Raw genomic sequence first — 6000 nt, forward strand, 5'->3', positions numbered from 1 at the left:
CATTGAACTTTAAAAGTCCTAACCTCTTTATGTCTCAACCTTTTGACTTTCTCATCGAGTATGGCAATCGGCTCCTCAATATACTCTAACTTATTGTTTAGCTCGATTTCGTCCAAAGGCAACCATGATGAATCATCCGCAAGACACTTACGGAGATGGGAAACATGAAATGTATTATGGATCCCCGCAAGCTCTTTGGGTAATTCCAAACGATACGCGATTTCACCAACACGAGCTAAAACCTTAAATGGTCCAATAAACCGAGGAGCTAACTTTCCCCGTTTTCGAAACCGAATAACACCTTTCCATGGCGAAACCTTAAGCATCACCATGTCACCTTCTTGAAAATCGATCATTCGTCTACGCTTGTCGGCATACGACTTTTGTCTATCTTGCGCCTTTTTCAAATGATCCCGAATCATATCAATCTTGCTATTCGTTTCTAAGACCAAATCGGTACTCCCGATTTCCTTTTGGCCAATTTCACCCCAACAAATCGGAGTTCGACACCTTCGCCCATAAAGCATATCATAAGGTGGCATCCCGATACTAGTACGATAACTATTATTGTACGAGAATTCCACCAAAGGTAAGTGCTCATCCCAACTACCACCGAAATCAATAATACACGCCCGCAACATATCCTCCAAAGTTTGATTCGTACGTTCGGTTTGACCGTCCATTTGAGGATGATACGCCGTGCTCAATTTCAATTGTGTACCCATATCTTCATGAAACTTTTCCCAAAATTGAGATGTGAAACGGGTATCTCGATCCGAAATAATAGATATAGGAACCCCATGTCGAGCGACTACCTCTTTGATAAACAATTTAGCCAAAGTCTCCGATGATATTGCTTCCCGAATGGGAAGAAACAAGGCGCTTTTCGTCAATCGATCAACAATCACCCAAATCGAATCAAATTGTGTTCTCGCCGTTTTAGGTAACTTCGTGATGAAATCCATGGTAATGTGCTCCCATTTCCATTTCGGGATTTCTAACGGTTGTAACTTACCATACGGCTTTTGGTGCTCGGCCTTAACTTGCAAACACGTGACGCATTGCTCAACATACTTTACAACATCACGTTTCATGCCCGGCCACCAATAATCTTTCCTTAAATCAAGATACATTTTCGTCGCGCCTGGATGAATGGAATACTTTGACTTATGGGCTTCATCAAGTAGCACTTGTCGATAATACCCCATCTTAGGCACCCACACTCTTCCTTGAAAAGACAACAAACCACGCGAACCTATAGTAATGAATTCCGATTGCCCCACAATTCGTTCCGCATGTTTGTTGTGAACGTAAGCTTCAATTTGAATCACACCAAGTTTTTCAAGAAAATCGTTAGTAATAATCATACGTAACAATCCTAATCGTAACGCCGGGTGGTGACTCTTTCGACTTAACGCATCCGCAACCACATTCGCCTTGCCCGGATGATAAAGTATTTCACAATCATAATCTTTCACCACATCCATCCATCTGCGTTGACGATAATTCAAATCCCTTTGATCAAAAAGATGTTTCAAACTCTTGTGATCCGAATAAATCGTACACTTGACACCATACAAGTAATGGCGCCAAATTTTCAACGCATGAACAACCGCCGCCAACTCAAGATCATGAGTCGGATATCTCGTTTAGTGTTCCTTTAATTGTCGAGAGGCATAAGCGATGACTTTACCTCGTTGCATTAGAACACACCCGAGCCCATTTAAAGAAGCATCATAATAAACCGTCATGTCTTCCACACCTTCCGGCAACACTAACACCGGAGCTTGACATAACTTCTCTTTCAACAATCTAAAAGCAATTTCTTGCTCGTTCTCCCAATTAAAACTTGCGTTCTTTCTTGTCAATTTCGTCAATGGAGAAGCGATCTTAGAAAAGTCTTGGATAAACCGACGATAATAACCGGCCAATCCGATTAAACTTCGGATTTCTATAGGCGTAGTCGGTCGTCCCCAACTCTTTACCGTCTCTATCTTCCCCGGATCTACTTGAATACCATTTTCGTTCACAATGTGGCTAAGGAATTGAACTTCCCTTAGCCAAAATTCACATTTGGAGAATTTAGCATACAACCTCTCCTTCCGCAACGTCTTTAACACACTCCGTAAATGATGTTCATGTTCCTTCATACTCTTCGAATAGACAAGTATGTCGTCGATGAACACAATTACCGACTTGTCCAACATAGGTTGGCACACTCGGTTCATAAGATACATGAATGCCGCCGGTGCATTCGTAAGACCAAAAGGCATAACTACAAATTCAAAATGCCCATAATGCGTTCGAAAAGCTGTTTTCTCGATGTCTTCCTCACGGACCCGCATTTGGTGATAGCCGGACCGTTGGTCGATTTTAGAGAAATACGTTGCACCTTGGAGTTGGTCAAACAAATCGTCAATCCTAGGCAATGGTGTAACACCCCAGCTTAACATGACCACAATATTGTCCGCTTTGCCCGCAGGCGCACGGCTTTTTCTTGGCGACCACACATGATAAGCACTTTCCCAGGAGGTCACCCATCCTGGTAGTGCTCTCGCCTGAGCACGCTTAACCTGTAACGTACTCACACTTCTACTCAGCATGTGGTCCTAAAACGTGTTGTGTCATTTAAGTGTGGGTATTACCTTATAATCCCATGATCACTCATGTTTGTGGGCGATGTGGGATTTGCCTAGGGTGTTACATTTCTGTGACGATCGCTCCAAATCCATATGGACAATACGTCATTCATTGATTTCATTGCGAGGTATTTGACCTCTAGATGATACGTTTTGTAAACATTGCATTCTTTTGAAAAGGCACACCATAAATGAATATTTAAATCAAAGGTTTTCGACATCTGATGATTTCTACATATAGACAATCACTGTAAATAATAGTTTACAATAGTACTTCCATTGACAATGCAGTCAAAATAAGATACATGGTGATGATTTGGTGAATGCAACATTTCCTTGAAAAATATGCCATGTATGACTCCATGCACATAGCTTGTCTAACATATAAGCAAACAGCGGAAGACTTCTAGGAAACCTGAGAATAAACATGCTAACAAGTGTCAACACAAAGGTTGGTGAGTTCATAGTTTTAGTGTTTCGCATAATCTGTATATAAAAGTGGATCACACGATTTCAGTTGTTTCATCCAGAAACGTTTATCAATAGATTATATAAAAATGGATCACAAGATTTCAGTTGTTTCATCCAGAAACGTTTATCAATAGATTCTACATAACAGAGCACCCTGGTAACTAAACTTTAACGTTATAATGATAAATACCCCATTCGTTTTAATACACGCAAACCAACGTGTCCTAAACTCAAATAACACACGTCCGCTAAAAGGCTAGCGCTCTAGCTCGGACGGGGATGTCAAGCCCTATGGATCCATATACTATTATTCGCGCCCACCAGTCCACATCCTATGTACTGGCAGTTACTAGTTACCAAAGCTAAGGGATTTTCGGTTTAAACTCAGTGTAGAATTAAGTATGTACTTTTATCCATTGCGTTTAAAATAAATTGCATGTATTCTCAGCCCAAAAATGTATATTGCAAAAGCAATTAAAAAGGGAGCAAATGAAACTCACGCATATAAATATTGTAAATCAGTTAATAAAGGATTTGCATGTATTCTCACCCCAAAAATGTGAAGAGTAAAAGGGATCATATGAAACTCACAGTTTAATATTGATATACAATATTACAGGAAAGCACGTAGACGCATCGGAGATGATAAACACGAGGTTTGATTCATAAAAATACCCCCGAACATTACCCATAATTTCCTTGGCAATAACCCATATTTTCCTTAGCTCTAGCTCGCTTGGAAACTCGTTTTGAAAATTACTTGGACAGCACTCCGTCGTAATATTTTATGTACATTATTATTTTTGTATCGCAAAAATAATAACACTAATAATAAAAAAATAATAAGATTAATAATAATCTTAATAATAATAATAATAATAATAATAATAATAATAATAATAAATAAATAAATAATATTACGGAGTATATATATTTGTGTATGTGTGTGATTCAAATCGAGCGAAAACACTGAAATTTATAGATGTGGCCTAACAAACACTGCCATGCGATCGCATGGGTTTGAAGGCCTGTGGCCATGCGATCGCATGGCCTCCCCTTCCAGCTCACATATTGTTTGTCATCAAGCTTGTCGACATATTTTAAAAATAATATATATTGTATATAATTTATATTAATTATATATATAATATATTATATTCACATGCATAGTTGACTTGTAATTTTCGTTCCGATAAGTCGTACGTCGTCACTCGACTTATGTCTCGGTTTCGATTTTTCGAACGTCCAATCGTATACTGAGAAAACTTGTACTTTACGTTTCGTGAATCGTACCTTTGTCAAAATATAGTCTTAAATCATCCATAAACTATACCACTGTAGCAAAGTTACTGCAGCAAAGTCAATTTTCACTGTAGCAAAGTCAATTTCACTGTAGCAAATAGTGATTTTCGAAAACACTGTAGCATTTTGGGTACTGTAGCAATTTGAAAATGTTACTATCGTTTACTAAATAACTTGAAATTATATATATGTATATATCTTTTTAGTATACATAAATCAGTTTTTAAATACACATTGGAAGTTATTTATAAATAAATTTTAATAATAAATATTTCAACTTATCATATATATTCAAATAGATATTTAAACCAATAAGTTTAATGTACGGTATCAAATAATTAATACATTGTTACCTTTTCAAGTTATAGTATATATGTATCTATTTACATATAATTGTTCGCGAATCGTCGAAAACAACCGAAGGATATTTAAATATATAAAAGTAGTTCAAAAATTTTGAGATTCAGTTTTACAGAGTTTGCTTATCGTGTCAGAAATGTTAATCATACAAAGATTAAGTTTAAATTTGGTCAGAAATTTTCGGGTCATCACAAATGGATAACGATTCTTGATCGTCACTTTGTTCAACTCCCGATAATCGATGCACATCCGCATACTACTATCTTTCTTCTTTACGAATAAAACCGGAGCGCCCCACGGCGAAGCACTCGGTCGGATAAAACCCTTTTCAAGTAGCTCTTGGGTTTGATTTAACAACTCTTGCATTTCCGTCGGCGCTAAACGATAAGGAGTTTTAGCAATGGGGGTAGCCCCCGGAACCAACTCAATGCGAAATTCAACTTGTCTTTTCACCGGAACACCCGGTAACTCATCCGGAAAAACGTCTTCAAATTCACTCACCACCGGAATTTCACGAATGGGTGGTGGCTCATCACGAGTATCAACAACATGGGCAAGAAAAGCCATGCCACCACCAACAAGAAAACGACGTGCCCGTGCAAAAGTGCATATCGGCACAAGTCTTCTTCGTTTATCGCCATGAATAATTAACTCTCCCCCACTTGGGGTCTTCACTCGAATAGATTTTTCATGGCTTGCAATATCGGCTCTATTATGATCGAGCCAATCCATACAAACAACGATATCAAAATCACCCAAAGTCATTGGGATGAGATCGATTTTAAAGTTTTCGACACCAAACACAACATTACAATTTTTACACACATCAACCACTAGCACCGTCTTGCCATCCGCTATTTCAACTTCTACCGGACGACTTAACTTAGCTAACGGTTTATTAAGTTTAGGCACAAATTTTGGTGACACAAACGACAAGTTTGCACCACTATCAAAGAGTATCCTTGCCGGATTGGAATTCACCATGAAAGTACCTGAGACAACTTCTCTAGATTGCTTGGCCTCCTCATTGGTCATCAAATAATTTCGACCCCTAGCCGTACCCGCTGCCTTTTTTAATCGCTTAACATTATCGTTGCGCAATTCGGGACACTCCGGCCTCTTGTGCCCCTCTTTATTACAATTAAAACAAACGATTTTGTTGGAAGATGAGTTCGTACAATCACGGGCCAAGTGCCCTTGTCGACCACAATTGTAGTACGTGGGCCTA

The sequence above is a fragment of the Rutidosis leptorrhynchoides genome, chromosome 3 (genome assembly GCF_046630445.1).
Source record: "Rutidosis leptorrhynchoides isolate AG116_Rl617_1_P2 chromosome 3, CSIRO_AGI_Rlap_v1, whole genome shotgun sequence".
Lineage (NCBI taxonomy): Eukaryota > Viridiplantae > Streptophyta > Magnoliopsida > Asterales > Asteraceae > Rutidosis > Rutidosis leptorrhynchoides.